The sequence below is a fragment of the Mus caroli genome, unplaced genomic scaffold (assembly GCF_978045245.1).
Source record: "Mus caroli unplaced genomic scaffold, Mus_caroli_1 scaffold_12, whole genome shotgun sequence".
Taxonomy (NCBI): Eukaryota; Metazoa; Chordata; class Mammalia; order Rodentia; family Muridae; genus Mus; species Mus caroli.
The window spans coordinates 48,802,977-48,830,251 of NW_028227267.1; the positions used below are offsets into that span (position 1 = coordinate 48,802,977).

The 27,275-nt window shown below is 41.0% G+C and overlaps 2 pseudogenes; both read left to right on the plus strand.

The window, feature by feature from the left end:
* The first annotated feature begins 20,328 nt into the window (after positions 1-20,328).
* LOC147001859 (T cell receptor alpha variable 9-2 pseudogene) lies at positions 20,329-20,863 on the plus strand (annotated as a pseudogene).
* A 4,567-nt stretch (positions 20,864-25,430) lies between these two features.
* Positions 25,431-26,085, plus strand: LOC147001860 (T-cell receptor alpha chain V region 2B4 pseudogene; annotated as a pseudogene).
* The last annotated feature ends 1,190 nt before the right edge of the window (positions 26,086-27,275 follow it).

Consider the following 27,275-nt stretch of genomic DNA (forward strand, 5'->3'; position numbering starts at 1 on the left):
CATATTTTTCATTTTGTCTGTGCTTTTTCTAGTTATTCTATTTCTGCTTGCATGTCTTGAACTAATTTTTTTCATTTATTCAACTGTTTGTGTTTTCACAGACCTCATTAAGGGATTTATTCATACCCTCTTTAGAGTCCTTGGGAAAAATCATAATATCTATTTTGGTGTCTTTGTATTAGTGTTCAGCTATATTGCATTATTATGGTCTACTGGAGTAGGGTTCCTGGGTTCTGGTGAGGACATATTTTCTTGGCTATTAATGATTGTATATTTGTACTACTGTCTGGGCCTGGATTGATTTTGTTTCCAAGTATTGATATATGGTATTTTCTTTGTAAAGTGTATGTTTCCTTCCTTGGTTTCTGATGATTTCTGTGAATCTTGGTGAAGTGATTTTCTGGTATAAAGTGCTTCTATGGGCCAATGTGTGGCAGAAAGAATAGATGTGGGCTAGGAGAAAGGGCTGATAGACACTTCTGCTTATATTTATAGGTGGGATACATAAAGATTGAGAGTGTTGTGCAAAGAAAAGATCCTGCAACTAGGTTATGGTAAGGCAAAGAATTATATGGAAAGATGGGGGATTAAAGGGCTAGGAACCCAGTGTCTGAACTATAAGTTGTAGTGTCCAGTGAATGAAGTACAAAAATGGGAGTTGTAAGAAGGTTGTTAGCAGGCTGAGGATAGAATGGAGAAATTGTAATAGAAGGCAGGAAGCATAGAGTGAATAATCTACTTGAGTCCCTGCTAATATGGTCACCGCAGGAAGGAAGGATGTGTATGCTTTGGATGGTAACAAGAATCAAAGGGGATGGACGAGAGTCATTTCGTAAAGGTTCACAGTAACTGTGGCACTGCATTATCTGTAAGGTTTGTTTTAGTCCCTGGGAACTGGAAGTAGAAAGAACAGGAGCCCGCAAGTGGTTTGCTGCAGGGCTGGGGTAAAACTGCAGAAATTTCAGTGTGGGACATGAAGATGAGTTAAGATGGATTACCTGATTTCTAGACAGCTGTGGTGGAGTGTCTTTATTGGCCTTTGAAACAAAGGAATGATGGTGAGGAGAGGCAATGTAGCAACGTGAATGCAGGAACAATGCGAGAAGAGCTCCCTGCAGGCTATGGGGTTGAGAGTAGTACCAGGAGAAATGATAGGGAGAGCAGTGAAGATGGTCCACCTGCTTCCCAAGCCTGCGTGAACACTGAGTTTCCAGATAGACAGTGTTTGTAGATATTCACAGTTTACACGAAGGAAAACAAATGGGCTAGAATGGGGGTGTTTGAGGAGGGTCCACAGGAAGGAGGAAAGCTAGGTTTGTTGCAAGGTTTAGCAGATTCCACAGGGAATCCACACTTCCATTCTATCAGTAATTCAGCCTCCCAACACTGGATGCAGTAGGAGTGAGTGAAATGGATGGTGCCATCCTCAAGGTCAAATGACTTCTCAGAATTTTCCTAAGAGTAGCTCTGTGTATTTGTGATTCTAGGCAGACTTCTCTGGAAAGTGGGATGCAAGTACAAACACATCATATCTATATTGTCAACAAGAATTCACCGAAATAGTACGAACATTATCCCAGGCCTGGAGGGCCTTGGCAGTAATGGAGAGGAGAGATGAAGGGTCCTTACTAAAGAGAAGATAAGGAGTCAGCAAGGGGAGGGAGGGAGCCAAGAAATCTCATAGCTGACTTGATAAGCCGCTAATAAAAAGAAACCTTAAATCTGTAACCTATTCTCCTGGCCAGTCCGTTTGTCAATTGTCTCTATTTTCCCAGCACCAATTATACCATTTGAGATAGTTCAGAGCAGATACCTGAAGAAGATTCCTAGAGCAATCTCATCTAGATATGTGCTTATCTGTGTATAATGGTCTGCGAGAAATAGAGAAGACTTCCAAATAGTGGCTACATAAAGTTAATTTAAGATTTTCCTAAAATGACTTAGACATATATTTTCTCAGGAAAAGATATAAAATGAATCATAATGCAGAAAGTTCCCAATAATGCAACATGCAGAGACCAAAATGCAAAAGTTAGAGATAGAAGGACAGCGATTACAGCAAGCCACTCAGCTTTGCTGGGACTGTGTCAAGCAGGGGTGCTGGATTCATGGCTCTCATCACTTTTAGTAGATATGGCTATGCCAGGTTTGATTAGTAAATACAATTCTAGTGAGAAGAAATGTTACACACACCTATGAACATACAGCATATATGCATTTATATATGAAAACATCACACATATGAAACATAATATATACAATGTGTTATATGCAAAGAACAAACAGCCTCACTGGTGTGTACCAAGACCATTCTTGAGCTCTCAATACTAAGACCCTCTTGAGACGACTTATTAGTGTTTTGTGTGTCTGAATCCCTCATAGGTTCAGAGAGCACTTAGCCTGAGGCCTCAGTAGTTAGGAACGCAACCACAAGGTGTCAGTAGATCTTAACTGCTGAGGAGTGTGCAGAGAATTCACTTCCTTGTGTGCTGATTCTGAAGGCTTGTGACAGAAGCAAAGCCTGTTTCTCAGTGGCTGAGGTGACTCCAGAGGTAGAATTGTCACTGAGAAAGAATAACATCCTGAGAGTTATAGCTTACCTGCTAGTCACCACAGTCTCTACTGGATTTTAATTTAATTGGGAAGAGCAATGAAAACATATGCTCCTACATTATTCATGTTTCTATGGCTGCAGCTGGATGGTGAGTTAATATCTGAAGGCCAAAGAACAATCAGGGGGCATTTCTGAGACACCCAGGGGGAACTCTATTCAGGTTTACTCTAGTTACTCTAGAAAAAGAGACTACTGGAAAGGGATGACCTCACAGCCTTTCTCCTTTTTTTCTTTCCATCTTTCTGCATAGGGATGAGCCAAGGCGAGCAGGTGGAGCAGCTTCCTTCCATCCTGAGAGTCCAGGAGGGATCCAGCGCCAGCATCAACTGCACTTATGAGAACAGTGCCTCCAACTACTTCCCTTGGTATAAGCAAGAACCTGGAGAGAATCCTAAGCTCATCATTGACATTCGTTCAAATATGGAAAGAAAGCAGATCCAAAGACTTGTCTTAGTACTGGATAAGAAAGCCAAACGCTTCTCCCTGCACATCACAGACACCCAGCCTGGAGACTCAGCCATGTACTTCTGTGCTGCAAGTGCACACTGCTCCACGGGCACCTGCAGCCTGTCCTCAAACCTGCCATGGGGCCTGGAGCCTCATCTACATCCTGTGTCACAGGCCTTCTAGTGCAGCATTTGCCAGTTGTTAGTTCAAGGTGCCAACTAATAAAGACATTAAAAATACAAAGTAAGAATTTTAATTTCAAGTCACTCAAAACAATTTAGGACAATTTTCTCCATTTAAAAAATTTATTTTAAAAATTAAAATATAATTTTGTTGCAAGTAGTTAACATACTTTCCCCAGGACAGTGGCTGTACTACCAGCCCACTCCTGACTCCCTTTTGTTCCACTTTGCTTAGCTGGGTTGATGCCACCAGCACTGACCTGGCTTCTCTTTCTTACCCACCTTTGTTCCGGCTTGGCTCTGGGATCGGCTGCCATCAGCCCCAGTACTGACTTTCTCTCTACCCAGCTTTGTTCGGGGAGTCGACCACTCCACCAGACCACTCCCAAGACCCTTGAAGCCTCGGATAAAGGACACACACTCAGTTTGTCACTTTACAGTTTGCCTTTCATGGCACAATTGCTGGGCACAGATACCTCCTGCCTGGAAATGTGAGCTCTTACCAAACCACCATCTCCATCTCTCCTTCCACCCCAAACTCCAATCAGCTCCTACAAACATCTCTGGTAACCTGGCAGCAGCAGAGCCACAGGCCATGGCTGCCCCGAGATCTTACATGATGGCTGTGTGCTTTCTAGTCTCAAAGCATGACAGAAAAGCCCTTCTCCTTCCTTGTGTCTCCTTTTTTCTCCTGGGATCCAGAATCTCACTTGTACCTTCCACCCAGCAATTGCCTCTCTGCCTTCTTTATTGACAAATCAAGAACCTATTAGGGAACTAGACCTTAGCATCAGAGCCTCTCCTTACATAATTGTATTAATTCCCCTTTCTCTTTCCTCTCTCCATCCCCCTATCTATTCCTTTCCTCATTCCCTCACAAACCCTCGTCTTTCCTTTATAACTATTAAGATTACATATATGTACAAATACAAGCAGTTGTGTCTCATTAGCATTGGTTGTACGCATATGATTTTAGGGCTGAGTACCTACTATTAGATAGCTAATTAGGGAGATTATCCTCAGGGATAAATACTTCTCCCTCTCTCCCTTAATTGTTTGTAGTTATTTGACATGGATATCAAAGGGATACAAACATGAAACAAAATAAATCAGGTTATCAGATGATGTGGTATTATACATAAGAGATCTCCAAGACCCTACCAGAAAATTTCTAGAAATTATCAATATGTTCAGCAACATGGTAGGATACAAAATATACTTACAAACATCAGTAGCCTGTCTACATACCAACAGCAAACATGCTGAGATTATGATCATGCACACATTCCCATTCACATTCACTATAGTTTCCAAAAATATATATGGGAATAAACCTAACTAAGGAAGTTAAATTCTTCTTCTTCAGAAAAAATCACAAAGCTCTGAAGAAACAGGTAGAGGAAGACACTAGAAAATGGAACATCCTCTTATGCTCATTGATCAATAGGATTAATATTGTGAAAATTACCATTGTATTAAAAGTAATTAAAAGATTCAGTGCAATCCCAACCAAAACCTCACACCAGTCTTCACAGAAATAGAAAACAAAACATCTAAAAATTTACATAGCAGCACTCAGAACACTGAATAGACAAGACCAAAAATGATAATGTCCAATGGCACATCATAGTTAAAATACTACATATACCTAGAGAAGAAATTATATTGAAACTAAAGGAGAAAAAACACAGGTCTCAAATGAGGGAAAGCCTATCATAATAAGAGTTTATTTCAAAACAAAAATTGGAAAGCCTGAAGACCTTGGAGCAATGCATTCCAAATCTTAAAAGACTATAACAACCATCCTAAGATAACAACGTGAAGCAAAACTATCTGCCATGATTGATTGAGGGAGGAAGAAAGATTATATATCCAACAAAGCAAACCTAAAGAAAATGTGAGAAGCATTATTTGCGACCAAAGAGAAATGAGGATTGTAGAGAGGCTTTGGACAGAAATACAAAGCCATAATTATGAAAACATACAATACTGCTGAGAACACAGACAACTGCAAACATCAGCAACATGATGACCTCATCTAACGCACACATTTCAGTAATAACTTTACATCTCAATAGGCTCAGTTAGTCACTCAAAATGACTAAATGGATGAAGAGACAAAATCCATCTATCTGTGCCAGCAAGAGACACATCTTAGTTTTAAAGATAGGCACTACCTTAGAGTAAAAGAATAGTCAAAAGAATTAGTCAAATGGGACATGGAAGCAAGCAGCCATTTCCATCTTAAAATCTGACAAAAGTAAAAACCCCTCTAGCAATACACAGACTCATGAAGATTAAATAACTCATTCCTAAACGATGAAGGGATGAAAGAAGAAACCAAGAAACAAATAAAAGAATTCCTGGAGCTAAATAAAAATGAAAACATAATACAACAAAACCCTTTAGGACGCATTGACAGCAATCCTATGAGAGAATTTTATGGCTCTAAGTACCTACATTCTTTTAAAAGAATTAAAGCACAAATAAACGGCTTAATGATGCAACTCCAAAATTGGGCAAGGACAAGTAAAATCCAAAAACAAGAAATAGAAATAGAAATAGACCAGAAATCACTGAAATAAAAACAAAGCAAACATATTTTTTAAAAAATCAATGAATCTAAAAGATGGTTCTTTGAGTAGAGTAACAAGATTGGCATGTCTTTGGCCCAACTAAATAACAGAAAGAAAGAGATGACTCAAATTATCAGAATTAGAAGTGAACAGGAAATCAATACAACAGATACCAACGAAATTCAGAATAGTTTAAGGGGATATTTTTAAAATGTATAGCTGGAAAATATAAAAGAAATACATGAATTTCTAAATGCAGCCAAATGAACAAACTTAAACCAGAAGAAACCAACAACCTAAACAGACCCATAACAGATGAGGAATTTCAATAGTAATGAAAAGCCTCAAACCTTAAAAAAATTCCTGGAACAGATGTGTTGATAGCAGAACTCTACTAGACATTCAAAGAAGATCTACAGACAGTTTCGTTTCAACAATTAAAGAAAATAGAAAGAGGGGTATTCCCAAAGTCCTCCAAAGCCACTATAATCATGTCCAAACCAGGCAAAGATACAGCAACAAAAAATAAAACTATAAGTCAATATCCCTGATGAACATAGGCTCAAAAATACACAATAAAATACTTGTGAAGAGAATACAGAAATACATCTAAAAAGGTTATATACCACGACCACAATGGCTTTATTCTTGAAATGCAGGAATAGTTTAAAAAAAAAAAACCACAAGGCAATTAATGTAATATAGCACATAAATGGACTTAAAAGCAAAAATCACATGATCATCCCAATAGATTCAGAAAGGGCCTTTGACAAAATCCAACATGTCTTCTTCATACAAGTCCTAGAGAATGTAGGGCTAGAAGAAACATACCCCAACACAAAAGCTATAGAGGAGAAACACACAGCCAACACCATCCTAAATCAGCATCCTAAATCTCAACCTATGGGTTGTTGCCTCTTTGGAATCAAACAACCTTTTCCCAGGGATCACTTAAAATCATCGGAAAACACAGATATTACATCATGATCCACAACAGTATCAACATTACAGTTATGGAGTACCAATGAAATCCTTTGATGATTTGATGACTGGTGGGTCACCACAGTAGGAGAAACTGTATTAAAGAGTTGCTACAGTGGGAAGGTTGGGAATTACTGTGATAAATAAAGAAAACCTTGAACCAATCCAACCAAAGTCAGAAATGAAGCAGGGGTGGCCACTGGCCCTATTCCTTTTCAACATTGTGCTTGAAGCACTAGTTGAAGCAGTAAGCCAAGAGAAGGAAATTAAAGGATACAAACAGGAAAAGAAGAAGTCAAACTATCACAATCTGCAAATTATAGAATACTACAGAGATCTCCAACTCTTATCTGAAAACTTCTAGAAATAATTAAAAAATTCAACAGCTATTAAAAACAATGACTTCATGAAATTCACAGGCAAATTGATGGAACTATAAAATATCATCCTGAATGAGGTAACCCAGACACAAATGAACACACATGGAATGTACTCACTGATAAGTGGATGTTAGCCCAAAAGCTCAGAATGACCACAATACAACTCACAGACCATATGAAGTTTAAGAAGAAGGAAGATCAAAGTGTGAGTGCTTCAGTCCTACTTAGAAAGGGGAACAAAATAATCACAGGAGGTAGAGGGATGAAAGGATCTGGGAGGGAGAGAGGAGGGCAGGGAAGAAGTGGGGGCAGGATCAGGTATAGGAAGAGATGGGAGAGAAATACAGATGGTCAGGAAATTGAACAGAAACATGTAGCAGTGGGAAATGGGGAAGTAGGACTGGAAACTGCCAGACTTCAGGGAAGTGAGAGGTTCCTAGGACCCAACAGAGATGGCTGTAGCCAAATAGTCACTAAAGGGGAGATAGAACCTGTAGAGACCACTTCCAGTAGATAGGCATGGTCCCCAATTGAGGGATGGGGCCACCCACTCATCTCAAAAATTTTCACCCAGAATTGTTCCTATCTAAAGGAAATTCAGGAGCAAAAAATGAATAAGAGACTGAAGGAAAGGCAATTCCATCTGCAGACACCAAACCTAGATACTATTGCTGGTGCCAAAAAGTGCTTGCTGACAGGAGCTTGGTATAGCTGTCCCCTTATAGGCTATGCCAGCACCTGACCAATACAGATGGAGATACTCACAGCCAACCATCTGACAGAGCCCACGGAACCAAATGGAAGAGTTATGGGAAGGACTGAAGAAGCTGAAGGGGATTGCAACTTCCAAGGAAGAACAATATCAACTAACTGGACCACCCAGGGCTCCCAGGGACTAAACCACCAACCAAAGAGTATGTACTCATTGATAAGTGGATATTAGCCCAAAAGCTCAGAATACCCAAGATACAATTCACAGACCATATGAAGTTTAAGAAGAAGGAAGATCAAAGTGTGAGTGCTTCAGGATACATGGAGGGACCCATGGCTCCAGCTGCATATGTAGCACAGAACTGCTTTATCTGACATCAATGGTAGGGGAGGCCCTTGGTGCTGTGCAGGCTCTATACCCCAGTGTAGGGGAATGCCAGAGCCAGGAAGTGGGAGTGGGTGTGTTGGTGGGGGTGGGGGTGGGGAGAAGGGAAGAGGGGCTAGGAGGTTTTCGGAGGGGAAGCCAGGAAAGGGGGTAACATTTGAAATGTAAATAAAGAAAATATGTAAATAAAAAATAATACAATAGAAACACCACACCTCATTTTGAGTGTGTATGTATATGTATAATAAACACTACACATTTCATATATATATTTATGTATATCAGATGAACCCTCTGGTGTAATTTGTATTAAATTGAAGAAGTAGATACAAGTATCTGTGAGAGCAGTTCAATTCAATGATAGATGCTCAAGCCAGAAGGTAACACCTATTTTACTCTCATCTCTAACATTATAACTAACAGAGTGCACGTATTATTTTGTCAATACTGTTAGAGATATTAAAACAATTCATTTTTGTTAAATAGGAATTAGAAAAAAGATATGAAGGATAGTGAGGAGGGGCACATGGGAGAGTTTGGAGGAAAAAAATGGAAGATAGTGTGATTAAATAATAATTTCAAAAATAGTAATGAAAAATAAAACCTGGGCTAGAGCAATCAGGGTGGTCACTCAAGCTACAGCTTCTGTTTCCTATTCCCCCAGGGTACCGTGTACCCCTTCCCTAGAGAGGAAAGTCCATCATACATGGTCCACTTCTCCCACATGAGAGAGAAACATGGCTTACTTCTCAAATGTATTTCTCTACTGAAATAGAGCGGTTGTAATTATCATGAGCTACTGGTATATCTCATGATGCTGGTTTTTCCTATAGAAGAAAAATTGTAAGTGGTGCATAAACGAAGTGGCCACAGATTTTGTTATTTGGTTCTTATCTTAGGACATAAAATGACCCATAAAGTCAATTAAAACAATGACCACGAATAACATCTAAACAATTATATGCAAACAGTTATGAACATAGTAACAATAAACTAGAAGAATTTCTATCATTATTACATTTAATCTCAGAATTTTCTTTTTTTTTTTTTTCTGTTCAAGGCTCAATTTTACTAATTCCAGACACTCAGTTATAAAGGAAGGGGGAGGGAACCCAATATCCCGCCAAGTAACTCAGGGTCCAATAGCAGGACGAACACGTGTGTGCCTCCAGGCAGCAAAGGCAGGTTCCAGCAGTAGGTAGGCGTGGCAGGACGAATGAGCACGTAGCTCCACCCTTGAGCAAGCAGGTTCCAGGCTGGGGGAAGGAAGGCCACATTTCCTCCCATTAGATAACAAAACAAAAATAAAAAAGGGGGTGGCCTGAGGCAGAAAAATTATCTATGTTCAATAGTTCTGCCTGAGTTTTTTAGGGCTAAAGAAAAAACCTGTTTCCGTGGGATTCCCTAACTTTTCTAATGGTAAACTGTATCTGGCTAAGACTGTCTTTAAAGCACTGACAGAATAGCAGCGCTGGGCTGTAGGCTCTGACTTTATAATGCTAATTAGTGCTGAATAGGTAGCTACCTGTTTGCATTTTAAGTAGGGCGTTGGAACCCTGGCTGAGTTTAACTAAACAATTTTAGAATAACACTGAGCTGATAATCCTCCGCAATTTTGGGTGACAGGCAGGGGAACAGGGAGAAGGGGGTAAGACTGGCTGGCTCCTAGTACAAGGCCAGTTGGCTTTTTTATTTTTTGGGTGGGAGGCAGTGAAGGGCTTGCCCTTACGACAGCAAGGTCTCCAACCTCTCTCCCCCCTATTAATTAAGTTTAAATAGGCAATGCTTAACAGAGGTGATCAAATGATTCTTTTCATCCATAGATGAGTGGGCCTTTAACCTTGACTTGGGTGGACATTGACCTGATTCCTCCCGTGAGCATTATTTTTTTTTTATATTTTTATTACATATTTTCCTCAATTACATTTCCAATACTATCCCAAAAGTCCCCCATAGCGCCCCCCACTTCCCTACCCACCCATTCCCATTCTTTTGGCCCTGGCATTCCCCTATATTGGGGCATATAAAGTTTGCAAGTCCAATGGGCCTCTCTTTCCATTGATGGCCGACTAAGCCATCTTTCGATACATATGCAGCTAGAGACAAGAGCTCCAGGGTTCTGGTTAGTACATCATGTTGTTCCAACAATAGGGTTGCAGATCCCTTTAGCTCCTTGGGTACTTTCTCTAGCTTCTCCATTGGGAGCCCTGTGATACATCCAATAGCTGACTGTGAACATCCACTCCTGTGTTTGCTAGGCCCCGGCATCGTCTCACAAGAGACAGCTATATTTGGGTCCTTTCAGCAAAATCTTGCTAGTGTATGCAATGGTGTCAGCGTTTAGAAGCTGATTATGGGACGGATCCCTGGATACAGCAGTCTATAAATGGTCCATCCTTTCATCACAGCTACGAACTTTGTCTCTGTAACTCCTTCCCTCGGTGTTTTGTTCCCAATTCTAAGAAGGTGCACAGTGTCCACACTTTGGTCTTCATTCTTCTTGAGTTTCATGCGTTTATCAAATTGTATCTTATATCTTGGGTATCCTAAGTTTTGGGTTAATATCCACTTATCAATGAATACATATTGTGTGAGTTCTTTTGTGATTGTGTTACTTCACTCAAGATGATGCCCTCCAGGTCCATCCATTTGGCTAGGAATTTCATAAATTCATTCTTTTTAATAGCTGAGTAGTACTCCATTGTGTAAATGTACCATAATTTCTGTATCCATTCCTCTGTTGAGGGACATCTGGGTTTTTTCCAGCTTCTGGCTATTATAAATAGGGCTGCTATGAACATAGTGGAGCATGTGTCCTTTTTACCGGTTGGGACATCTTCTGGATATATGCCCAGGAGAGGTATTGCTGGATCCTCCGGTAGTACTATGTCCAATTTTCTGAGGAACCGCCAGACTGATTTCCAGAGTGGTTGTACAAGCTTGCAATCCCACCAACAATGGAGGAGTGTTCCTCTTTCTCCACATCCTCGCCAGCATCTGCTGTCACCTGAATTTTTGATCTTAGCCATTCTGACTGGTGTGAGGTGGAATCTCAGGGTTGTTTTGATTTGCATTTCCCTGATGATTAAGGAGTTGAACATATTTTCAGGTGCTTCTCTGCCATTCGGTATTCCTCAGGTGAGAATTCTTTGTTCAGTTCTGAGCCCCATTTTTTAATGGGGTTATTTGACTTTCTGGAGTCCACCTTCTTGAGTTCTTTATATATATTGGATATTAGTCCCTTATCTGATTTAGGATAGGTGAAGATCCTTTCCCAATCTGTTGGTGGTTTTTTTGTCTTATTGATGGTGTCTTTAGCCTTGCAGAAGCTTTGTAGTTTCATGAGGTCCCACTTGTCAATTCTCAATCTTACAGCACAAGCCATTATTGTTCTATTCAGGAATTTTTCCCCTGTGCCCATATCTTCAAGGCTTTTCCCCACTTTCTCCTCTATAAGTTTCAGTGTCTCTGGTTTTATGTGAAGTTCCTTGATCCACTTAGACTTGACCTTAGTACAAGGAGAGAGGAATGGATCGATTAGCATTCTTCTACATGATAACAACCAGTTGTGCCAGCACCATTTGTTGAAAATGCTGTCTTTCTTCCACTGGATGTTTTTAGCCCCCTTGTCGAAGATCAAGTGACCATAGGTGTGTGGGTTCATTTCTGGGTCTTCAATTCTATTCCATTGGTCTATTTGTCTGTCACTATACCAGTACCATGCAGTTTTTATCACAATTGCTCTGTAGTAGAGCTTTAGGTCCGGCATGGTGATTCCACCAGAGGTTCTTTTATCCTTGAGAAGAGTTTTTGCTATCCTAGGTTTTTTGTTATTCCAGATGAATTTGCAGATTGCACTTTCTAATTCGTTGAAGAATTGATTTGGAATTTTGATGGGGATTGCATTGAATCTGTAGATTGCTTTTGGCAAGATAGCCATTTTTACAATGTTGATCCTGCCAATCCATGAGCATGGGAGATCTTTCCATCTTCTGAGATCTTCTATAATTTCTTTCTTCAGAGACTTGAAGTTTTTATTATACAGATCTTTCACTTCCTTAGTTAGAGTCACGCCAAGATATTTTATATTATTTGTGACTATTGAGAAGGGTGTTGTTTCCCTAATTTCTTTCTCAGCCTGTTTATTCTTTGTGTAGAGAAAGGCCATTGATTTGTTTGAGTTAATTTTATATCCAGCTACTTCACCGAAGCTGTTTATCAGGCTTAGGAGTTCTCTGGTGGAATTTTTAGGGTCACTTATATATACTATCATATCATCTGCAAAAAGTGATATTTTGACTTCATCTTTTCCAATTTGTATCCCTTTGATCTCCTTTTGTTGTCGAATTGCTCTGGCTAGGACTTCAAGTACAATGTTGAATAGGTATGGAGAAAGTGGACAGCCTTGTCTAGTCTCTGATTTTAGAGGGATTGCTTCAAGCTTCTCACCATTTACTTTGATGTTGGCTACTGGTTTGCTGTAGATTGCTTTTATCATGTTTAGGTATGGGCCTTGAATTCCTGATCTTTCCAAGACTTTTATCATGAATGGGTGTTGGATCTTGTCAAATGCTTTTTCCGCATCTAAGGAGATGACCATGTGGTTTTTGTCTTTGAGTTTGTTTATATATTGGATTACGTTGATGGATTTCCGTATATTGAACCATCCCTGCATCCCTGGGATGAAACCTACTTGGTCAGGATGGATGATTGTTTTGATGTGTTCTTGCATTCGGTTAGCAAGAACTTTATTGAGGATTTTTGCATCAATATTCATAAGGGATATTGGTCTGAAGTTTTCTATCTTTGTTGGGTCTTTTTGTGGTTTAGGTATCAGAGTAATTGTGGCTTCATAGAATGAGTTGGGTAGAGTACCTTCTGTTTCTATTTTGTGGAATAGTTTGTGAAGAACTGGGATTAGATCTTCTTTGAAGGTTGATAGAACTCTGCACTAAACCCATCTGGTCCTGGGCTTTTTTTAGTTGGGAGACTATTAATGACTGCTTCTATTTCTTTGGGGGATATAGGGCTGTTTAGATCATTAACCTGATCTTGATTCAACTTTGGTACCTGGTATCTGTCTAGGAACTTCTCCATTTCATCCAGGTTCTCCAGTTTTGTTGAGTATAGCCTTTGGTAGAAGGATCTGATGGTGTTTTGGATGTCTTCAGGATCTGTTGTTATGTCTCCTTTTTCATTTCTGATTTTGTTAATTAGGATGCTTTCCCTGTGCCCTCTAGTGAGTCTGGCTAAGGGTCTATCTATCTTGTTGATTTTCTCAAAGAACCAGCTCCTTGATTGGTTGATTCTTTGAATAGTTTTTCTTGTTTCCACTTGGTTGATTTCACCCCTGACTTTGATTATTTCCTGCTGTCTACTCCTCTTGGGTGAATTTGCTTCCTTTTGTTCTAGTGCTTTTAGGTGTGTTGTCAAGCTGCTAATGTGTGCTCTCTCTAGATTCCTTTTGGAGGCACTCAGAGCTATGAGTTTTCCTCTTAGAAATGCTTTCATTGCGTCCCATAAGTTTGGGTATGTTGTGGCTTCATTTTCATTGAACTCTAAAAAGTCCTTAATTTCTTTCTTTATTCCTTCCTTGACCAAGGTATCATTGAGAAGAGTGTTGTTCAGTTTCCACGTGAAGGTTGGCTTTCTATTATTTATTTTGTTATTGAAGATCAGCCTTAGGCCATGGTGATCTGATAGGATGCATGGGACAATTTCAATATTTTTATATCTGTTGAGGCCTGCTTTGTGACCAATTATGTGGTCAATTTTGGAGAAGGTACCATGAGGTGCTGAGAAGAAGGTATATCCTTTTGTTTTAGGATAGAATGTTCTGTAGATATCTGCCAGATCCATTTGATTCATAATTTCTCTTAGTTTCACTGTGTCCCTGTTTAGTTTCTGTTTCCATGATCTGTCCATTGGTGAAAGTGGTGTGTTGAAGTCTCCCACTATTATTGTATGAGGTGCAATGTGTGCTTTGAGATTTACTAAAGTTTCTTTAATGAATGTGGCTGCCTTTGTATTTGGAGCATAGATATTCAGGATTGATAGTTCCTCTTGGAGGATTTTACCTTTGATGAGTATGAAGTGTCCCTCCCTGTCTTTTTTAATGACTTTGGGGTGGAAGTCAATCTTATCAGATATTAGAATGGCTACTCCAGCTTGTTTCTTCATGCCATTTGCTTGGAAAATTGTTTTCCAGCCTTTCATTCTGAGGTAGTGTCTATCCTTTTCTCTGAGATGAGTTTCCTGTAAGCAGCAAAATGTTGGGTCTTGTTTGTGTAGCCAGTTTGTTAGTCTATTCTTTTTATCGGGGAGTTGAGTCCATTGATATTAAGAGATATTAAGGAAAAGTAATTGTTGTTTCCTGTTATTTTTGTTGTTAAAGTTGGCATTTTGTTCTTGTGGCTGTCTTCTTTTAGGTTTGTTGAGGGATTACCTTCTTGTTGTTTCTAGGGCGTGGTTCCTGTCCTTGTATTGGTTTTTTTCTGTTATTATCCTTTGAAGGGCTGGATTCGTGGAGAGATAATGTGTGAATTTGGTTTTGTCGTGGAATACTTTGGTTTCTCCATCTATGTTAATTGAGAGTTTGGCTGGGTATAGTAGCCTGGGCTGGAATTTGTGTTCTTTTAGTGTCTGTATAACATCCGTCCAGGATCTTCTGGCTTTCATAGTCTCTGGTGAAAAATCTGGTGTAATTCTGATAGGCTTGCCTTTATATGTTACTTGGCCTTTTTCTCTTACTGCTTTTAGTATTCTATCTTTATTTAGAGCATTTGTTGCTCTGATTATTATGTGTCGGGAGGTATTTCTTTTCTGGTCCAGTCTATTTGGAGTTCTGTAGGCTTCTTGTATGTTCATGGGCATCTCTTTCTTTAGATTTGGGAAGTTTTCTTCTATAATTTTGTTGAAGATGTTTGCTGGTCCTTTGAGTTGAAAATCTTCATTCTCATCCACTCCTATTATCCGTAGGTTTGGTCTTCTCATTGCGTCCTGTATTTCTTGGATGTTTTGAGTTAGGATCTTTTTGCATTTTACATTTTCCTTGATTGTTGTGCCGATGTTCTCTATGGAATCTTCTGCACCTGAGATTCTCTCTTCCATCTCTTATATTCTGTTGCTGATGCTCGTATCTATGGTTCCAGATTTCTTTCCTAGGGTTTCTATCTCCAGTGTTGCCTCATTTTGGGTTTTCTTTATTGTGTCTACTTCCCTTTTTAGGTCTAGTATGGTTTTCTTCATTTCCATCATCTGTTTGGATGTGTTTTCCTGTTTTTCTGTAAGGACTTCTACCTGTTTGATTATGTTATCGTGTTTTTCTTTAAGGATTTGTAACTCTTTAGCAGTGTTCTCCTGCAATTCTTTAAGGGATTTTTGTGCTTTCTCTTTATTGTCTTCTGCCTGTTTAGCAGTGTTCTCCTGCATTTCTTTAAGTGTGTTATTAAAGTCCTTCTTGAAGTTCTCTATCATCATCAGGAGATATGCTTTTAAATCCGTGTCTAGCTTTTCCGGTGTGTTGGGGTGCCCTGGACTGGGCGAAGTGGGGGTGCTGGGTTCTGATGATGGTGAGTGGTCTTGGTTTCTGTTAGTAAGATTATTACGTTTACCTTTCGCCATCTGGTAATCTCTGGGGTTAGTTGTTATCGTTGTCACTGTTTAAAGATTGGAGCAGAAGCTGTGTTCCACTCACCAGCAGTCTCTAAATCCTGCGGCGGGGGTCGTGGGTAGCTGACGGTACCCCGGTGCTGGTCCAGCCGGAAGAGGCCTGTGGTCCTACACAGGCCGTTTTTCTGCTTCCCTAACTAATGCAGTCTCTGGTCCCGCGTGCAATTGGATTGGAGCAGAAGCTGTGTTCCACTCTCCAGAAGTCTTAAGATCCTGTGGTGGGTGTTGTGGGTAGCTGGTGAGTGTCAGCCGACCCTGCGCCCCAGCTGCCCCGGTGCTTTTCTGACCGGAAGAGGGTTGTGGCCCTATGTAGGCCGGATTTCTCTCTCCCCAACCAGAGCAGTCTCAGGTCCCGCGTGATTGGACTGGAACAGAAGCTGTGTTCCACTCACCAGCAGTCCCAAAATCCTGCGGCGGGGGTCGTGGGTAGCTGGCAGGTGTCAGGCAACCCTGCGCTCCCGCTACCCCGGCGCTGATCCAGCCGGATGAGGCCTGTGGCCCTACTCAGGCCGGTTTCTGCTTCCCTAACTAATGCAGTCTCAGGTCCCGCGCAATTGGATTGGAGCAGAAGCTGTGTTCCACTCACCAGCAGTCCCAAAATCCTGCGGCGGGGGTCGTGGGTAGCTGGCGGGTGTCAGGCAACCCTGCGCTCCCGCTACCCCGGCGCTGATCCGGCCGGATGAGGCCTGTGGCCCTACTCAGGCCGGTTTCTGCTTCCCTAACTAATGCAGTCTCAGGTCCCGCGCAATTGGATTGGAACAGAAGCTGTGTTCCACTCACCAGCAGTCCCAAAATCCTGCGGCGGGGGTCGTGGGTAGCTGGCGGGTGTCAGGCAACCCTGCTCTCCTGCTACCCTGGCGCTGATCCGGCCGGATGAGGCCTGTGGCCCTACTCAGGCCGGTTTCTGCTTCCCTAACTAATGCAGTCTCAGGTCCCGCGCAATTGGATTGGAGCAGAAGCTGTGTTCCACTCACCAGCAGTCCCAAAATCCTGCGGCGGGGGTCGTGGGTAGCTGGCGGGTGTCAGGCAACCCTGCGCTCCCGCTACCCCGGCGCTGATCTGGCCGGATGAGGCCTGTGGCCCTCTCCCGTGAGCATTATAACAACTCACATCTGTGGCTCTTGGTATCTTTTGGGGAGGGGAGGCAGAGCCTTAAGTATTTTTGGTTTTTTGCTGGAGTCAGATACCAACCTCTTTCAAATCAGGTGTGTCGCACAGGGAACTCAGAAACGGTCAAGCTGGACCTTCCCTCCGCAGTAATCTCCTGCGCCAAGTGGTACCCATACTGTATTCATATGATTATGAATCAGTAGCGCAGTTCTGAGTTTATGCGCGGTCTCTATATGAGACTTGTCAACCTCAGATTTAGCAAAGCTTAGACAAGAATTATGTCAGTATTAACACCATTAATTTTGGTTAAAATAGGAGCTGAAAGTCTTTCCTCTTCATCTCTGTTATTTCCAATAGCCTGAGGAACTAAGGACACCTTGCAGTAACAGCAAGGGTGAAAAGCCAGAGGCCAGCTAAGGGACTAAGCCCATCTCTATCAAAATAAGAACTAATCTCTGTAAATATATATGAAATTTCTACTTCCCTAGCTCTCCTGTTAATCTAAATCTTATCTTAGACTGAAAAGCCACATGCTGGGATGTCCTTGGAAGGGAGATTAGCAGTACCACCTGTTTGCTCTTAGGGGCTGAGAACCGCAGAATGTAGATTGACCTGCTTGAGAAAAGGAAGAATTCTAAACAATGAGAATGTAGCAATGTAAATTTCCTGTTTGGAGAAGTCAAGGTACTTTATTTAGATGCAAATTGTAAAGCTAAAGTTAATCCGGCCTCTTGTAGGGGATTTGGCTCAGAGGAAAACAGTGTTTTTTGAGAGCTTCCACTCCCAGCTCAAGAGGAAATTTAGTCTTTAGAATGATACTTACGAAAAGAGACAGAATCTGTGTTTACCTGACGAATTAATCTCTCTGGTAGCCACCGTGCTTCATCTTCATCTCGTGAAAAAACAAAAACCGAGCCTCTTCCCCAGATTAGAACTGGATCTGGACCCTTCCATTTAATAGTCAGGGCGTCCTTCCATTTTACCAATGCATAAGAATTAGAAGTAACTGGGTGCCAGTGGCGTTCCGCTGCAGACTGACCTTTAATGTCAGTTTGCAAAAAGTTTAGGACAAATAAGGTGAAGGCAAGATGAGCCTTTGGTGACCTTGGGGGAAATGCTCTGAATTAACTTTGCTAGGTAATTTAGAATATAGGAATCTCTAATAATTGAACTGAATATTAGACCAGTCTAAGATTGAGTTAGAATGGCTGGTCACACTGAAGAAGAGTGAAAAATCATTATGACTCTATTAAATGACTAATTTTACTAAGTCTGAATATACAGTCTCTGATGTACTATTGCCATAAAGTTAAAAGGCTAGAAGCTAGTCTAAACTGGAAAAATGACAAGCAAGGATTTAAGGTAAACTTCCCTTGAGAAGCATTAGTTAATAAAATACTTTCCACTTAGGAAACAATATATACTGAAAGATTAAAACTTTTGGCTTCTTGTAAAGAAGCAGAAACAATAAACATTTTTCTTACATAATGTAAAGCTATATTAGCCATACGTAGAGGCAAAATTTTCTAGTGATTACCAGTTTACTAGAAGCAAAAATCTTTGAATTTAAGCATTATTTTAAACATCTGAATAGATCTGTAACACTGTTAAAAAGAAATTTTCTTGAACACAGGGAAAAACTTTTTTAGGCATTGTTTGCAAAACAAAAGAAAGGGCCACAAGCTGCTCTGGGACTGCCCAGAGCCCTGTATTGACTCAAAGGTAAAATACTTTTTAATCTGAGCATTAATCTTAAATTTGCAATCAAACTGCAAGCTGCAGTCAATGGAACAATGGCAGTTTTAACCATAATTTTTAAGTTTTTGTGCAAGGTTAGGATAATATCTACAACTTTGGGAAAGCAAAACCTATGTTTAAAACAATTTATCACTGTTAAAATCAATATTAGAAGCATTACTATCATATTACGAAGTTTGGATATCAATTAATACCTATGAATACCTATTAAAGCAAGCTTTAACGCTTTAATAAAGAGGCATTGCTTTATATCTTATCTTAAATTTTACTATTTAGGATAGGAACCACATTAATCATTATCTAAACTAGAAATATCTTAAGAGACTCAGTCTCTGAAGCTTAATCTCAAACTCTAACTCGCTTCAGGGCCTCACCAACTTTCTCCCAGGTTCCACAATCTATCGTTTCTTCTTCTTTGAACCATGGACAACAGCTATCTATCTTATCTAAAAGATTTCTGACTTTGAACCCTTCCTTCTTCCACCTAAGCAGCTTTCTAAAAAGCTGCGGCACACCGCCTGTCTCTGTATCTAGTTCTGATTAACGAACTACTGACCCCAAGCAGAAACAGTGTTGGGTCAGCACTGATTCAAACTTGATTCGCGTATCCTACTGCATCCTCAGCAACACTTTACAAAACTGAAATTTTAGGCTAGCGCTAGCATGTGTACCTGTCCGTTGCTCCGATGCTCCTCCGATACGAAGATCCTTTCCTTTCTTGTGGAGCTCCACACAGCAGTCATTTCTCTTAGCATCCCTCTGCCATTCTTCAGGTCCCAGTTCTGGCGCCAACTGTTGCGGCCTGCCCGCAGTCCACAACACGAACAGTTCAACTGAGAATGGCAGTTCAGGCTGAAAAGAGAGGAATCTAGACGGGGCGGAAGAAAAGAATGGAGCCAAGACAACATACGTTCTGTTCAAGGCTCCCAGAATTTTCTTAGTAGAAGCAAGGAAAGAAATTTATATTTTAAATACATAGAGTGTAATGTAAACACCGAGAGAAGCTGAGTGCAGATGAAGGCAGAAAGTCAAGTCTGTTGTGTAGACTTAGCTCACTGAGCAAGCTGGTTTATGTTAGCAAGACATGTTTCAAGGGAGAAGGGGAACCTTTTCCAAAAATTTAGGTCACTCCATGGAATTCAATAACTTGTGTATCTTCACCTTTTCTGAAATTTAGGAATATTGAGTACTTTTTATAGAGTGTGGAGTCTCTCCTTTAATAAAAAAATTCCATAAAATTGATATTCTCTTAGAAGAGAGAGAGAGAGAGAGAGAGAGAGAGAGAACAAACATGACAAACATGACCTTTGAAGTACAAGACATCCCTCAACTCTAACCAAGAGTTCATTGCATGGGTCTTTTAGCAAATATTGCTACACTTAACTTGGTTTACTCTCTGGTCACTAGAGGGCGCAGTATCCCAATGCTATAGCATTTCCTCTACACATTCAAGTTTAGACTAATTGCTTCTCTTTGTGTTTTCCACATGCTAAGAATCATGAACACTGTCGAGATGGGTCTAAAGATGAACTCTTCTCCAGGCTTCATGACTGTGATGCTCCTCATATTCAGTAAGTAGAGTGACCTTAAACTTCTCACGTTTTTATGGCAGAAAAATGTTGAGCCCTAACATTATCTAAGAGCTTGGTCTTTAATGACATTCATATCAGTTTTTGTTTTGTTTTGTTTTGTTTTGTTTTTCTTCCCCAGCAAGGGTCCATGGAGACTCAGTGACTCAGACGAAAGGTCAAGTGGCCCTCTCAGAAGAGGACTTTCTTACTATACACTGCAACTACTCAGCCTCAGGGTACCCAACTCTGTTCTGGTATGTGCAGTATCCCGGAGAAGGTCCACAGCTCCTCTTTAGAGCCTCAAGGGACAAAGAGAAAGGAAGCAGCAGAGGTTTTGAAGCTACATATGATAAAGGGACCACCTCCTTCCACTTGCGGAAAGCCTCAGTGCAAGAGTCAGACTCGGCTGTGTACTACTGTGCTCTGAGTGACACAGTGACACAAACCACGGGGGAACTGAGCACAAACTCTGAATAGCAGGGGGCTGGCTGCTGAACATCTGGGATTGCTTTGGTTCCTCCTCTATGTGCTATGTGACTCTCGTCTTCTCTCATGGGTACAAAATTCATATGAACAGCCACAGCAGAAAGAACAAGAGGCAAACTCTTCCATACTTGTCTTGACAGGGACTAAACCAAAATCTTATGCAAAAATACCTCATGCAGAGCTAAAGGAGCCTCACAGTAAAGCTCTGTGAGTAAGGAAGTGGTCTGACTGCTTGTCGAAGCAGATGAAGTCTGTCCTCCACATTTTCTTCCACAGTTCTGGTAGAACTAGCTGTATTTTATATTTGCAGGGAACAAGATGTGCCAGGAAAGGGGGCTTCTGCATAATGACTTCTGCAAGTCTGGAGGGAGAAGTCACAGGATGAAGTGCAGGCATCACCCTAACAAGGCCTTAGATTCCTCTGAAGGACTGAGCACCTCCCTGGCAGCTGACCAAAGCTATTTATTTTCTTTTTTAAAAGTAAATATAATTACATCACTCTATTTACTGTAGTAACCAATTAGGAGGCTCAATTCTGTGGAGGATTGTTTGTCACTCTTGGCCCTGTGATTGTTTGCTTATGGGTGGAGCCTCATGAGATTTCCCCTCTCCCTGTTACCAAGTCTATTAGTGTTGTGTTTCTTCAGGACTTATTTAGATGCAGAGAACAAGTGAGGTACCCAGCCCCAAATTGATACATTTACGACATAACTCCTTCCCCTAAGGGAAGAACATGGAAGAGGGAATGGAAAGATTGCAGGAGCCAGAGGACAAGGAAAGTTGATACGAAGTTATGTTTCCTACAAATGACAGGGAAACCTCGCTCAAGAGATAGGCTTTTAAAAGTGTATGGTTAGAGGTTACTATGGTAACTGGTTAAACCTCTCTTACCTTTACTTTCTCTTCTGTGACTATTAGGTTCTTCCCAAGCTCACTCTTTGTCTGGATGTCCTAATTTTGCAGAAGCTCAGACTACTGAAGAAAATTGTAGATATGTTCGTGTGTATTAATACAAACGGTAATAAAGGTCCATGGATTAACGTATTTTCTAATCTTCATGAAAAGGCCAAGAAGACCACTTTGGGGAATGCTACCTCTTTTCAGCAGTAATTCAAACTTCCTGCTGTGTCTTTCTGGCCATGCCATGGGTCATCTCTGCCAGGGTCCCAGCCCACTGGGTTGGACTCAGTATGAGAGAGCCAGACCCCACACAAGTTTATCACCTTGTTTAGACTCCACCCCTAAACAACCAACCATAGCGCTGAGAAGGAGAAGCAATCCTCCATTGGTGTCTGCAAGATCTAGAGCCAGCTCCATGTGGCTCTGCCCCTTCTGAACCTTCATAGAGGAAAAGGAGGGTGAAGTGGGATGATCTTATTTCAACCACGGATGTATTTTTAAAAACTGAACTGAAGCTAGAGGTGAAAAACTCAATAAACTGAAAAAAATTCAGAGGATTTATTCATAGATAGCATTTAAAATGTTTAATTGTTTTAATACTTTTAATACAAAAGTTGATTGTCAGCAAAAACTCAGAATTTTATCAAACCATTAAAAGACAAAGTATAAGAGCCACATCATGCTATCAAGGAAACAGGTGAATATAAAACCCCTTGAACTGAATATCCAGGAACTTTGGTACACTTTGAAATGATAAAATCTGTGAATTATGAGCACAGAAGGAAAAGAACCCAAGTTCAAAGATCTAGAACATATCTTAAGTGAATCATAGAGGAAAAGAGCCCCCAAACCAAGGAAAGAAATGTCTATCTGGGCATAAAGGGTACAGAGAACACCAAATACATAACAGCAGAGAAGAAATTCCCCGAGAATTACAGGGAACAAAGCAAAATATAGAAAACAAAAATGTTTATTGGAATCCTCAGGAGAGAAGCCACAAATCACAAACAAAAGGAAGAACATCATAATAGCAGCTGACTCCTAGTGAAAAATTTAAAAGACAGAAGAAATTTGAGCAGTATATCAAATCCTAAAAGACTATGAATGCCAACCCATAATCTCTGGGATACATTGAAATAGTCCTAAGGGAGAAATTTATAGCATTAAATGTTTTCTCATATCTGTGTATGTTAGCTCTGAATTTAGACATGTGTGTTTCATTTGGAATTCCCATAAAGGACCTGAAATTACAAAGGGGCCGAGGTGGGTTGGTGGGAAAAGGGGTTGTTTCAAGGAAAGGTTGAAAGAAGCATCAATATAAAATGTTTTAAAAGGAATGGTAAAACAGAATGGATTAATAATTAAATGGAGAAAGAGGGTGATAGGATAGAGGAGTGGTTACTGGGAGGGAAATTACCACTAAAGACTGAAAAAGTTACATGGAAACCCACTACTGTAGAAGCCTCCTTCCCAAAGGATCCATAGACCCTAAGAAAGGAACATCTGAAATTTAAATAAAGTGGTTATTAATTCTTTGAGAATTTCATACAATTTTATTCATAGTTTAATTGTATTCATCCTCCTTCTTCAACTCCCCCCAAATCCACTCCACCTCCCTACCTGCCCAACTCCTCTCTCTCTCCCTCTCCTTCTTCCTCCCCCTCCCTCCCCCCTCTCTCTCACAGTTTCTTTTATTCTCTCTCTCCCTCTCCCTCTCCCTCTCCCTCTCCCTCTCCCTCTCCCTCTCCCTCTCCCTCTCCCTCTCCCTCTCCCTCTCCCTCTCCCTCTCCCTCTCCCTCTCCCTCTCCCTCTCCCTCTCCCTCTCCCTCTCCCTCTCCCTATCTATCTCTATCTCTATCTTGTATAAAGTGTGGTTTGCATTGGCAACTACTGTTGCATGTGGAGTCTGCCCTGCTGTGTGGTCCGTATACCAGGAATCGCACCTTTATAAATGTACTGGCTAGTTTTGTGTCAACTTGACACAGCTGGAGTTATCACAGAGAAAGGAGCTTCAGTTGAGGAAATGCCTCCATGAGATCCAACTGTAAGGCATTTTCTCAATTAGTGATCAAGGGGGAAAGGCTCCTTGTGGGTGGGACCATCTCTGGGCTGGTAGTCTTGGTTCTATAAGAGAACAGGCTGAGCAAGCCAGGGGAAGCAAGCCAGTTAGAAACATCCCTCCATGACCTCTGCAACAGCTCCTGCTTCCTGACCTGCTTGAGTTCCAGTCTTGACTTCCTTTGGTGATGAACAGCAGTATGGAAGTGTAAGCCGAATAAACCCTTTCCTCCCCAACTTGCTTCTTGGTCATGATGTTTGTGCAGGAATAGAAACCCTGACAAAGACAAATTGGTACCAGCTCATTGGATAAACACTTTTTTGGGGGGGAGAGCATAGAGAGGAGGCATCTAGATCCCTCAGTAGCATAAAGAACTCCAGTTTATTATGCTATGTGTACTGGCTAGTTTTGTGTCAACTTGACACAGCTGGAGTTATCACAGTTGGAGCTTCAGTTGAGGAAATGCCTCCATGAGATCCAACTGAAGGCATTTTCTCAATTAGTGATCAAGGGGGAAAGGCCCCTTGTGGGTGGGACCATTCTTGGTCATGATGTTTGTGCAGGAATAGAAACCCTGACTAAGACAATAAAGAATCTAACTCGCCTCCCACTGCTGTCACAACATATATATATATATATATATATATATATATATACATATATATACATACATATATGCCTCATTGGTTTTGTTTTGAAAACAGTCTCCTTGAACTCATCCACCACCCCTGGCTCTTTCAATTCTTCCATTCCCTTTTCTGTAAAGAACCTTGAGTCTTTATGGACGTGATAGGATATAGATGCCCTATTTAGGACTGAGCACTCTCTGCACACTGACTAGTTGTGGGTCTCTATGTTAATTGCCACCTACTATTAAAAGAAGCTTCCCTAATGAGGGTTGTGTGACATCCTGACTTGGGGATATAACAACATGGCATTACCAGTCTTTTTAAAGGCTAAGTCCACTTAATAATATACTAGGTTCTAGGTCCCATGACCTATCTAGTTACATGTCATTTAAAACCTGATAATGGGATAATGTAGGGGTGTATGAGCTAACACTGAGCATAGATAAAAACATAAACTGTGATTTGATTGTAAGAGCTTTAGAAACATTACAAAAATGTGACTAGGGAAATAAATAAGTTGCCATTTGGTGGAAAATGTAAGCATAAGTACACACGTACATAACATGAGCAAATGGCTTAAATTTCTCACCTGACTAAACCATCACCTGTTTTAATAGTTCACATAAGAAGAATCTGTGCTTGAAGCATTTCTTTGACACTAAGGTGAATCCACAGGATGGCAGTATCTTCTCAAAGACCCAGAGGCACTTTCTCATATGGTCCTAACACTCTGTGTGTGTGTGTGTGTGTGTGTGTGTGTGTGTGTGTGTGTGTGTGTTGGGGAGTGGTTTAGAGGAAGGTGGAAGGCTTTTGATGTAGTAGTGAAAATTAGGACCTTCTTTCTAATTGGATGAACAGTTGGTTTTTTTTTCTTTCTTTCTTTTTATGCATCTTCAAGCAGAAGAACTGAAACTGCCTAAATGCCACTCCTTTTCCTGGCTTGAAGTGTGATTCTTCAGTGAAAAGAGTAATGCATTCCTTACATGTTTCACTAGTGTTCGTCTGGCTTCAACTAGGTGGTGAGTTTGGTCATTTCTACGGGAATATAAAAATACAATATATAAGGGTATTGCCTATTTTAGGCTGGAGGGTAAAAATGCTAATATTCTCATGCTGCAACAAAATTGGGTGGGAGGCATATGGAAAAGCAATTCTAGAATGTTAACATCCAAATGCATCCAGTCTTGACCGTCTGACCTTTGTCTTTCTGCACAGGGGTGATCAGCCAGGAGAAGGTGCAACAGAGCCCAGAATCTCTCATTGTCCCAGAGGGAGCCATGAATTCCCTCAACTGCACTTTCAGCAACAGTGCTTCTCAGTCCATCTGGTGGTACCAACAACATCCTGGGAAAGGCCCCAAAGCACTAATATCCATATTCTCTAATGGCAACAAGAAAGAAGGCAGATTGGCAGTTTACCTCAATAGAGCCAGCCTGCATGTTTTCCTGCACATCAGAGACTCCCAGCCCAGCGACTCTGCTGTCTACCTCTGTGCAGTGAGCGCACAGTGCTCCCCAGGCACCTGCAGCCTGCACCCAAACATAGTTGGCTTCCGCAGGTCTGAGCTAGAGTTCAGAACATCAGGGGGAGAAATCCTGCTTATTCTCTTTGTCCTCCACATGTAATGGGAGTTGAGAGCCACACAAGAGAGGGTTTGACTTATGGGGATACAACTTTATTATTCTGAGAATGCATAGTACACATATTGGTATGGCTGAAATATTTTTCATTTTATTTTAATTGAAAAAATGCATACACTATATCCTGATCATGGTTTGTACTCCTCCAATTCCTTCCATATTCTCCCCCACCTCCCCATACAACAAATACTATACCTACTTTCTCTATATATCTTTAGAAAACTATCAGGCAAATAAAATAATTGAAAGAAAGAAAAGGCACAGGCTACACACATATGATGTGGAGGATCCAGCAATACCTCTCCTGGGCATATATCCAGAAGATGTCCCAACCGGTAAGAAGGACACATGCTCCACTATGTTCATAGCAGCCTTATTTATAATAGCCAGAAGCTGGAAAGAACCCAGATGCCCCTCAACAGAGGAATGGATACAAAAAATGTGGTATATTTACACAATGTAGTACTACTCAGCTATTTAAAAGAATGAATATATGAAATTCCTAGCCAAATGGATGGACCTGGAGGGCAACATCCTGAGTGAGGTAACACAATCACAAAGGAACTTACACAATATGTACTCACTGATAAGTGGATATTAGCCCAGAAACTTAGGATACCCAAGATATAAGATACAATTTGCTAAACGCATGAAACTCAAGAAGAATGAAGACCAAAGTGTGGACACTGTGCCCCTTCTTAGAATTGGGAACAAAACACCCATGGAAGGAATTACAGAGACAAGGTTTGGAGCTGTGACAAAAGGATGGACCATCTAGAGACTGCCATATCCAGGGATCCATCCCATAATCAGCTTCCAAACGCTGACACCATTGCATACACTAGCAAGATTTTGCTGAAAGGACCCAGATATAGCTGTCTCTTTTGAGACTATGCCGGGGCCTAGCAAAAACAGAAGTGGATGCTCACAGTCAGCTAGTGGATGGATCACAGGGCCCCCAATGGAGGAGCTAGAGAAAGTATCCAAGGAGCTAAAGGGATCTGCAACCCTATAGGTGGAACAACATTATGAACTAACCAGTACCCCGAGCTCTTGACTCTAGCTGCATATGTATCAAAAGATGGCCTAGTCAGCCATCACTGGAAAGAGAGGCCCATTGGACACGCAAACTTTATATGCGTGTACAGGGGAACGCCAGGGCCAAAAAATGGGAA